Genomic DNA, 10,361 nt, shown 5'->3' with positions numbered 1-10,361 from the left:
AACAGCCATTACAAAAGAAGAAGAAACAGAAGAGGCAGCAGAGAGAAGGGAACAGGCAGAATGTCACACGGATTCGTCTCCTCAGGAAACCTTCTGCTACCCCCAGGCACCAAACTGCTGGAATAGAAGGAAGGCCATAAAAACCAACCAGCCATCAACCCAAATTCAACTTCATGAAGAAGTACATTCCTGGGGAACAAGGACGGATGCGACACCACAGAGTAGAAAAAAAAAGTGACACCAATATCTTGCTTAAATGAGCACACCAGCTGAATTTTTTTTTTTTAATCACAATAAAAGAAAATCTAATTAAATGCAATGTACAAATAATTCAAGGGTTTATTGGTAGGGCTAAGAGAAAGCTTCTACATTCTAGGAGTGTTTTATTACTGCCTGTTTTTGAATTGCAAACTAGTGAGCTCAATTGTATTTAGATCAAGACCATTTTAAGGGGTTGTTTGTGTTACTGAATGTCTTAGAAGAAGAGGGAAGACTCCTGAAACATCTCTGTGGCTACATCTTTAGAAGCTGCTGCAGGCAGCTGCTTGGAAGCCTCGGAAGTGGGATTAACATCTCCCTACCAAGGCACACAGAGCTCATAGCCAGGTACCCCAAAGCTGCATTTGCATTCTAGAACTTCTAACTGGCAAAGACATGAAAGTAAAACTTCTCCTGCAAGTACAGGATGTGCAATTATGTTCTCCCTGAGTAACCATTTCAGAAGTGAATAGTCTTCTCTTAGGGAGTGCAAAATCCTGTCACTTCTGAAATCAGATGCATAAATCCCATTGACTTTTGGACATCTCAAACTTCAGTGAGTAACACGTAATCCTACAGCACAAAGATCATCCCTGTGTACTTATGCTACACAAAAGGAAGAGAGCAGTTCTCAGTGCTGCCATTCTCTGTAGGACATGCTAATCTTTCTAGAACCAGAGATTTTTGAAACAATGGTAATTAACACTTTTCTGGCTCCTTCTCCCAGCTCCTCTGAGACCTATTTACCCATGATTTTGGTTGTAGTAACTGTAGGTACTATGGAACTGTTCCTTCTCTTGGGGATGGGAGATCACCTCAGCTCTTCTACACAAAACGTGATTTTACTACTTCCCTTCCAGTTCCCACCTTTCCACAACCTCTGTTTGCTTGCATATATATCCATCCTTTGGAGAATCCACCAAACTCCAGATTTCTTCTAACCTGAACAAGCAAGCTGTACTACAGCATCCACAAGCCTTTTGTGCAGGGACAACATAAAAATGAAAAAGGGATTGATTGCTTCTTCACGCTGTAGTCGCATCAGAGACTACCACTTGATCTGGCTTGGACCTGTCCAAGGACTGGGTCTGTCCTTGCATCACTAAATTTTATACAACACTTGTAAAGATACATCTCAGGATGGAGAAGCCCATGGGTGCCAGTGGGGCCACCCAAGGTCTCTGGCCATCCCTCTGGACATCAACCTTCTCGCACACGGCTCGCAGCCATGGTGGAGATGCAGAGCCATGGCTGTGCAGCAGCGAGCCAGGTTTGCTGTGACAGAGCAGCCACCATTGACAGGCAGCTTGGTGGCCTAATGAGGCACCCGGGTCGTTCCCGCCGCAGCAGACGGGCATCTGACCCTGCACGGAACCGTCACCGCAATTGGAGGTAATTGGAGGTCTTTTCGCCAGGCTCAGCAGGGAGAGCAGGGAGCCAAAGGGCACCAAAGGGTGAACAACTGCCATGGTCCCCTCCGGCCAGAGCGCCTGGTGGCAGGGTGTGGATGTTCCCTGTGCCACTGCCCACTCCAGGCTGCCTCTCCAAGGCAGGGTGTGAGTCCCACTGCTGCCAATCAGTTGTAACTAGTAAGAGCCATTAAAATAAACCCCACTGAAAATATTGCTGACACCTCAGGTTATATAAAGGAGCGGTTTCAGACAGCAGCCTTGCCTCTGTGTTGTTATAGACTCTCTTCCACCCTTCTTACTCTATTTCTCACCAGTGACGGTGGTTCAGGTCTCATAATACAAAGTCCCATGCTTGTCCTGGTCTCCTCACCACACACAGAGTAGGAATTTGGAGCAACATTATTGTTCAGGGTACTTCAGGACACAATGTTCTCCTGAAGTGGCTTTTGTTTCTTTTAAAAGCATTATTATTTAACAGTTTGATTAAAAATAATACTGCTGTGTGAGAAGGGGCACTCATAACACATCAACCTGACCTACTAATTTAAATCCCAAACACTCTATCACAGACTCCCTGAAACAGAGGGAATTTAATAAATGAACTTACTAAGGACATATGGAGAGGCATTCTTCTTGGATCAAATCCTTTCTTTTTTTGATACACTGGAGACTCTTCAGAACATCTTCTCATCCCCAAGATGCTGCATGGCTAAGGTGCAAACCTCATCAGCTCCCAAAACCCACACTGGCCTGAGTATTGCAGACACCAGACGGGTGTCCAGAACAAGGCATGTCACCCAGGGCACCTGCAAGTCTCTTGAGCATTCTGCCACTTCCCCTGCTAGCCAGGAAGGGCAGAGAGGCCTGAGCTGAGCCAGGGCACTCATGCCAGTGAGGGGACAACTGAAGCTTTTGGACTGGGATGTTGTCTGCACAGGAATGATGAAACCACCATTCCATGCATTTGCCCAGGTTGAAGAATCCAGCAATCTCCAGAATCAGCAGTGCAATTGCTCTGAGCACAGAGCATGTTTGCCTGCTGTGGATATCTAGTACTCCACAACATTAAAACAAATGAAGAAAGTCCTTCCTGACTCTTCTGTAACTGGAGATTTCTTAACAACTAGTACTCTGCCAAACACTGGTGCACTGTTACTTTCTAGACTGTTTATGTATTTCACCTTTTCATTAGGGGACAGCATGACCTCATCATTGAGATTTTGGCTCAGAAATCATCACGATGAGAGGGGAAGCCACCATCTCCCATACTGAGATTCAGCATTTACGTTTTCTGTGTCAATTTGCTCCCTAACTCAGAATTTTCTCCTAACCATAAGATTTTACTGTATTTTGGGATCTCTCTAGGGTGAAGGGAACAGTTGGACAAGCACAGAAAAACAGACTGTGGTCTGGAAAAAGGACATGGAACAGAAAATCTGATTAATCTAGAGGGTAGAATGGCTGAAATTTAGTCCATGAGAAGTTCGGAATAAAATTATCATCACTCTGTTTTGGAGAGAAAACCAGAAATTAGAGCATTCTTTACAGACAGGAAATGAGAGAAAACCATCAAAACAATATTAAGTTTTTCCAATTAGACAACAGCTGATATTCCCATTTTTTGGTCCCTTGAGGTGCAGGCACTCATCTTTCCTTCGCAGTAACCAGAGAGGGAGCTGGTTGTCCCCAAGCCCATTCCCAGGTTGTCAGGAGGGGCGCAGCAGAGGCTGCCAAACTGTTGGCTTCCTCCAGAAGGAAACTATGGAGTTGGGTACCCTCAACCCAGGCAGTTTGCTGGGACGCATCTATGCTAAAACCTGTGGATACCAGAGCCAGGAGCAGCCTGAATGGCTGGAGGCACTGAGCCAGCAGACCCTATAAACCCAGACTCCCCAAGAGCTTGCCAAGCAGCTTGCCAGCAACCAGGCAAAGGGCCAGTGCTTCAGCACAAGTCAGTGGGAGCCTCTTCTCTGCTTTGGTATCAGCTAGTCAGACTTCTCCTGAAAATAATGCTCAACATTCCTGCTGTGAAGCTGCATGTGTGTGGCCCACGACGTGGTCCTATGCCCCACTTCCTACAGCCCTGGCGTCCAGACACAGCAGTGCGTGGATGTGACCACCAGCACAGCCAACACAGTCCTCGTGTCACACTTATTCACACTTGAACACTATTTCCTCTTCCCTCCAAAGCCAGGTTTAACACAATCCCATTTTTCCTGCCTTACATTCTTTGCTTTAGGCTGCTTTTGCCTCCATCCTTAGACAATGCATAATTTTATTAAGGACATTTTATAACACGATAGCTTTCCAGTTCCTCTGTGACAATTTACTGCTGTTAGGATGCAGTTGCTTCATGCCCACACTACATCTCAGGCAAATCACTCCAGTAAAACTAAACATTCTAGAAGGCTTTTATAGGATCTATGATCCCAAGCGGGTCTTTAAATCTGTTTTATGATTAGTTTGGCTATATGTGAGCAAGGAATTGAGGATCTATGCTGCAGCTTAACTTAGGCTGTTAGCATATCACAGAAAGGGGAATTTCTGCCCCGGTCAGAATTGGGCCTTCAGTCCTAAGCCAACAACAACAGACTCAAATGTGACCTTTACATGACAGAGTTGTATGAAGAATGAGCTACGCTAAAACTCAACCTTGCATCTCCACTTACAAGACACAGACTGCCACTCACTTTCAGGAGCTCTGCTCCTACCTGCTGCCTGGAAACTCAGAAAAGAAAGGACAACATGACAGCTTTCTTTATTTTTTTCATGAGATACCCACTTGTCTTCTTTTTCTTCTTTTCCTATTTTTTAAATACAGTGAGTTTTGTCTCTCCCAGATTTCTCTAATCTTTTCCCTGTGGTGTGTCCATTTTAGCCAGTCTCCCCCTCTTCCCTCTAGTACCTAACACTACTCTCTTTGTCAGAGAAGTCGCTGGGAGTTCAGGTTTTCCCCTCTCCATTCTCTTTGGACCTGACACTGCTCCTGACCCCTGCTCAGCCTTTGCTTTGAAGTGCTTTTCTGCTCTCTGCTTTCCCACCGGATTGTGTTACCCCTCCTCCTTTCCCCCACTCCATCAGTTGGCTTCAATAAGCGAGAGCAGCTCATTGGAACCTCCTCTTTTGTGTATCCGCGTGCTTTCACTTCTCATAAAATCCTACCCACCTTCACATAAACAGTTTGGCAAAACGGCGACCGCAGCAAGGCCTGGAAACACTGGGCAATTCCACACGGGGACACCACTGGCTGCCTGAGACAAGCCTGACGAATAAGTCTTGTGTTGTACCCAAGCAACTTCACAGTAATGTCTGAAAAACAAGCAGCCACCTGCTTCCCACTCCCAGGATGATGGCACTGGAAGTGTCTTTTTTTGCTGTGCACTGTGAACAGCGTACCTTGCGGGCCCTGCACCTTTGTTCCTGCTCTACTGCAATTTTTAATAGAACATCCACAAATTTGGCTTAAATACAGATGACTGATTTGATTCAGTCTCCTTGGTGTTACAGCTCCTAGCTGATGGATTGTTCAGGTCAAAAGCAAGAAATGGCCTCAGCACAAAGAGATAGGCTGGCTCTTACTACTACAGACTCCTGAAAGCTTTTCAGATCTATAAATTTTCACGTTATTCCCACAGCAGGGGGCAGAAAGAGGATTATTTGTGTCCTTCTAGCTTGTTCTGCTTAACACATTCCCTTTTCCAGTTGATAAATACCCGACAAACAGGAAACCCTTGTAAGAGAAAATACATTTTAAAGCAAATTGCAGCAGTGTGTAGTTATACATATTTGCAATGGAATGGGGAAAATATCTCTATTGATCACATTAATTTATGCTGAATACAGAGATGACCAGTCCTTCTCCTTTCTTTGTTTTTTAAGATATGAATGAATTTCCACTATAGCAAAAATTTGTATGTTATAGCAGATTGTGTATGCTATGTAAAAATCGAAAACATTTTAAAGTAGAAAATGCTGTTTAATTACAATAGTAAAGCTTGATTTTATTTCTATGCTCTTTTGCCAGAAAGTTAAAGATCTCACAAAAAATCTGAGTCATATTGCCCTGAGGATCAAAGCCAGAGAAAACTCAAAGCTTGCTAAACGTTATAACGTCTTAAGCACTCCATTTGTGAGAACTGATGATAACATTTAAATAAGAATGCACAAACATTATTTTGCTCAAAAATCACCTTATAAACAATAAGAGCTTGGGAATACACTGGTTAATGCAGCAGGCTGAAGGACACGTACGGATCTCTCCTTGTCTCTCCTAAGTATTTTTCATTATTGCTTACTAGATTATTATTTTTGAAAGGATTATCATAGTTACAAATTCCAACTTGGGCTTCTTCACTCACCACTTGAGAATACTGCAAATGAGCACATTTCCACACATGTACGTGATCTACATGTGTATGTGGCTTTGCAGAGTGATCCCCTCCCTAACATCCCAGGACAGGTTAATTCCTCTGTGCCAGACTGATGCAGCTGTACCAGCAACAACAACCTTTCCCTGCTCCCAGTTTTTTAACTCTCTTTGGCATTTTAAGGCAAGCACTACCTGTGAGCCTACGAACACCTTTCACCAAATGCAATGGTTCTTCTTACAGTTGCTCATTTTCCAGCTTCCATCAGTATTGTGCAATTAAAGGATATCTGACATGGGTCATTAAAAGCCATCCTCCCCACGAAGCTGTTTAAGGCATAAACCAGCCAAGAAAAGACACTGGGAATGGCATAGGTGGAGTGCACAGCCCCTCACTTCACAGCTACCAGCCTCCTTATGTGCAATGACTTCTCACCTTTAAATTTAAAATAATAATAATCCGCACACTGAGTGACCATTCAGATGTTTTGCTGAAAAATAGCTCAACCATGAAATGGAAAACAGGTAGAGAATAACCTACTTTGATGTCCCCATAGTCCCTCTGGAAATCAAGGTGGCCAAGGTCACCTATTTCAATACACAGCCAGTGCCGATGCTCTGCCTGTGGGCAGCAGGAGCCCTGGGTAGCCCTCAGCAGGGGCTGCTCCTTCCAGCTATCTCAAGGATTTTAGCAAGGTGAATGCTCATGGCTATGGAGCTGGCTAACAGCCATCACTCATTTTACACTGGCCATTAAGCAGCCTGGAGGCAACCAGCGTGGATTCAAAGCTGTTGCAAATGTTTACCTTGCCTGGGGGAAAACAAGGTAGAGGAAGGAAATGCTGGCAGAACCCATGTCTTGACTCTGTACACAAATAACATCTTCCTCCCTCCCATTCTGGCTTCTTTTGTTCATTACATTGCAATGAGGTCTCAGCCATGCTGTGCTGGACAATGTAGAAGACATCAGCATCTCTCCCTACCAGCCTGCAGGGCAGGATGAGCCATGTCCTTACTGGTAAGTTCAGGGCACCAGAGGAAGGCAGAAAACCTGCAGCCCCGCCAAGCCCAAAGGGAGCTGTGACAGGCCGTGCTCTGAGCCCTTCCACCACAGCATGAGAGAAATGGCTTTCAAGAACAACAAAGAGTATGTACATTTTGTACCATGCTAAAGCGGGAAAATAGCAACAGGGACAAGAAAAGCTTGGGTTGTGAAGGATGTTCCAGCAGAGGTGATTAATGGTGTTGAAAGAAACCCCCACGGTTGTTTCAAATTTCTTTCCAATTAGCCTCAAAGTTACTCCCTCCTTTTTCCTTTTGTTTTATTTTTTCTCCTTTCTTTCTTTTACCTATGTTTGATTTAGAATCAAGGTTCATGATTTGTGTTATGACAGCAGAAATAAAGGATCTGTGTATACTGTATGCATGGGGATTTAAAGCATTGCCTTTGATGGCTCATTAGCTGCATGTGGCTACATGCAACACTGCTCGACTGAGATATATTGCCCAGGATTTAATTCCAGAATAATTTCAAAGGCATTAAATTGAATGCTTGCCCTTTTCACCATGGTATTTAAATGGTACTTTGTATGCCAAGCTTAAAAAAAGAGCAGAGAAAATACAGATGCAGTGCTGCTGGAGCGTGTACTGAACTTTGTTAAAGTGTTAAACATTTATTAGAATTTTTTTTTTTAAACAAGATAGTGTTAAACTAGTTGTTACTTCAATTAACTTTCTTTGCTACAAGAGAGAAAGGAGTGGTTTTTTTTTAACTAACAAACAGCTCTCAGAACTAGTGAACAATATCATTTGTTCAGCAAGACTTCAAGATGAGAATGGTCTCAGGCTGGAAAAAGAGATGTGCACATTTCTGTACTGAGTAAAACAAACCACACAAAGCTTCTCCCACAGTAGAGAGGAGATCAAACCCCAGAGCTGAGCTGAAGGTCATGAGTCTTACAGCTCTCCAGGCACAGCCCCAGTACAGCCACTCCTGCTGGAAGGCTGCTCTGGTACCCACAGAAGAAGCAGTTATGAGCTCTCGCTTACAGCCTGGCAGGGACACCCAGGGATGGGAGCTTTCCTCTGGTGCACAAAAGCAACCCTCCAAAACAAGCTGCACTTATTTACTGCTGGTCAAACTCTGTTAAGATAGAGCCCTGTATATCCTCATTTCCTCCCCATTTGTCTTGTCCCTGCAGATTCGGGGATGCCTACAGGTAAAACACTTTATCCAGTTTACAGTCAAACTTTCATTTTGAAATAAAACAAACCCCAAAGCATAATTTCCTTGAATTCACACTGGGGACATCCCTCTGTCCAACTCCCCTTGCTTACAATGGTTCACATTTCAGGTTGGTCAGTCATGCTTCCCAACACTGTGCCCACCTGCTTCATCCCTTTTCCTTCCTACCAACCTATATGGGCAACCCTGCATCACAGAAACATCCAGCTTCCAACATTTTATACGAGACTTGTTAAATAGCCCACTATTTTCACCATTTTATGTGTGGTCACAATTAACTGGAGCTGGTGGTGGTGTTAGTGCCTGAAGGACAGTGGGCATTGCTAGAATTTGCATCTGCATTTGAATTTTAACACCATTTGGGAAATGCGTGTGATTACCTAGAACTGTTTCTGTGCAGCACCCCCAGGACTCTGCAGTAGAAATACACCACAACTCAGCTTCAGCTGGAAACCACGTTTTACTGCCTCAAACATGGGACTTCTGAGCAACCACTATCAGAAAAAGATGTAAGAGGTAGAAGAATTTGCTTGCGTTTTTGAGCCCATTTCAGAGCTCACCATCTAAAGTCCTCTAATAAAGCAGCATTAAGAGGGGCACTGAATTCCTTCATCTGCCTGAAAATACACATGTGTGTACACAGAGATCCTTCTCTACTTCTGCCCTGCCTACCAAAGGAAATGCAAAGGAGCAAATCTATCCAAACACATGGGCTGCATCTGGCCTGGGCTCTCTGGGAGGTTGCACGATGGGAACAGCACAGGGAGGCAGAGGAAAGGTTACCCAAAGTGCTCTTTCTGGCTCACTTCCAGTATATATATAATTTAATTGGGAATGCTGCATTACCACTGTATAGCAATAGTTATCTTGGTTATTTAGTAACTAATGAGAACCTTTTACAATTAAACCATTTTATCATGTATGAGGGCCTGGAAAGAGACATTACATTGCACAGAAAGGTCCCAGCTTGCCACAAAGGTGCAGAACCGAGGCTGGTCCCCAGATAAATGAGCTTGGAGTGGTTTTCTGTGGAGATTAAAGATAATGTGCCCAACTTTCTCTGTACCCAAGTACCATAAGCATAGTTTTTTTCCTCCTTTCATCTTAACCATGGAATGTTTTGACTGTACCACCACGTTCAGGTACACCATGTGGTACACAATAACCCTGCTAGAGTTATCCCAAAATCTGCTATTTTCTGCACTTAGGTAAGGCTTCAACTTCAGATATGCAGGGAGTGAAGTCCTGCTTTTACACGATTTCATGGCGTGTTGAGGAATGAGGTACTAGTGTTTTAAGCAAGTGATTTACTGACGTGGGGTTATCCAGAGGTTTAATTTGTCATGCATCTCACCCACATGCTTTGTTTCCCCCTTCACTCTTTCTCAGGGGCAGCAGGCTACCCACCCCTGGCAGTGAAAGGACCTCCCTTCACACAGCAGCAATTAATTTTTCACAGCTTCTCTCCAGCTAGGTATCAATGATTCCTCAGGATTTGCAAAGCCTCCTTAAGACCCTGTTAGAAACATGGAAGCCTCCTTTTTCCTACTGCTCAGTTAAACACAGCCTCTGCATTTGGATTATGCAGACTGATCAATCTCATTCCTTCCCTCTTGATAAAATATTGGGTGTCAGAGTGTTTTAATCCAACAATCTGCCAGCCACAGTCCCATTCATCTGCTAGGATGGAGGCAGCTCCCAATGAGTAGGCTTAAAGTGATGTCTGATCCATCAGTTCCTTCACTTTTGGAAGTCAGATTATTCCAGTGCTTAAAGACTAAGTCCTGACCTGTACCCCACACCAGATATCACAGCTGGGAGGGGAAGAAGAGACATCCAGTAAATTTGCAATTGAAGCAAGACCTCCAAAGGGTTTTGTTTTTACAGCAAACAGATCAACTTTAAAGCATTTTGTCTAACTCTGGGTTCTTCTAGGGCAGTGCAAACAGTTGACTGCAAGCAGTTGGATTTTATTATAGCAGCATCCAGTCAATTCTGACTCTCACTTGCATCATGATGTCTCCATCTGTGGTGAGAGCCATCACACATCCTCTGCCCCAGTACATGTACAAAGCTTTCA

The sequence above is a fragment of the Chiroxiphia lanceolata genome, chromosome 11 (genome assembly GCF_009829145.1).
Source record: "Chiroxiphia lanceolata isolate bChiLan1 chromosome 11, bChiLan1.pri, whole genome shotgun sequence".
Classification (NCBI taxonomy): Eukaryota; Metazoa; Chordata; class Aves; order Passeriformes; family Pipridae; genus Chiroxiphia; species Chiroxiphia lanceolata.
This window is presented reverse-complemented; position numbering follows the sequence as displayed.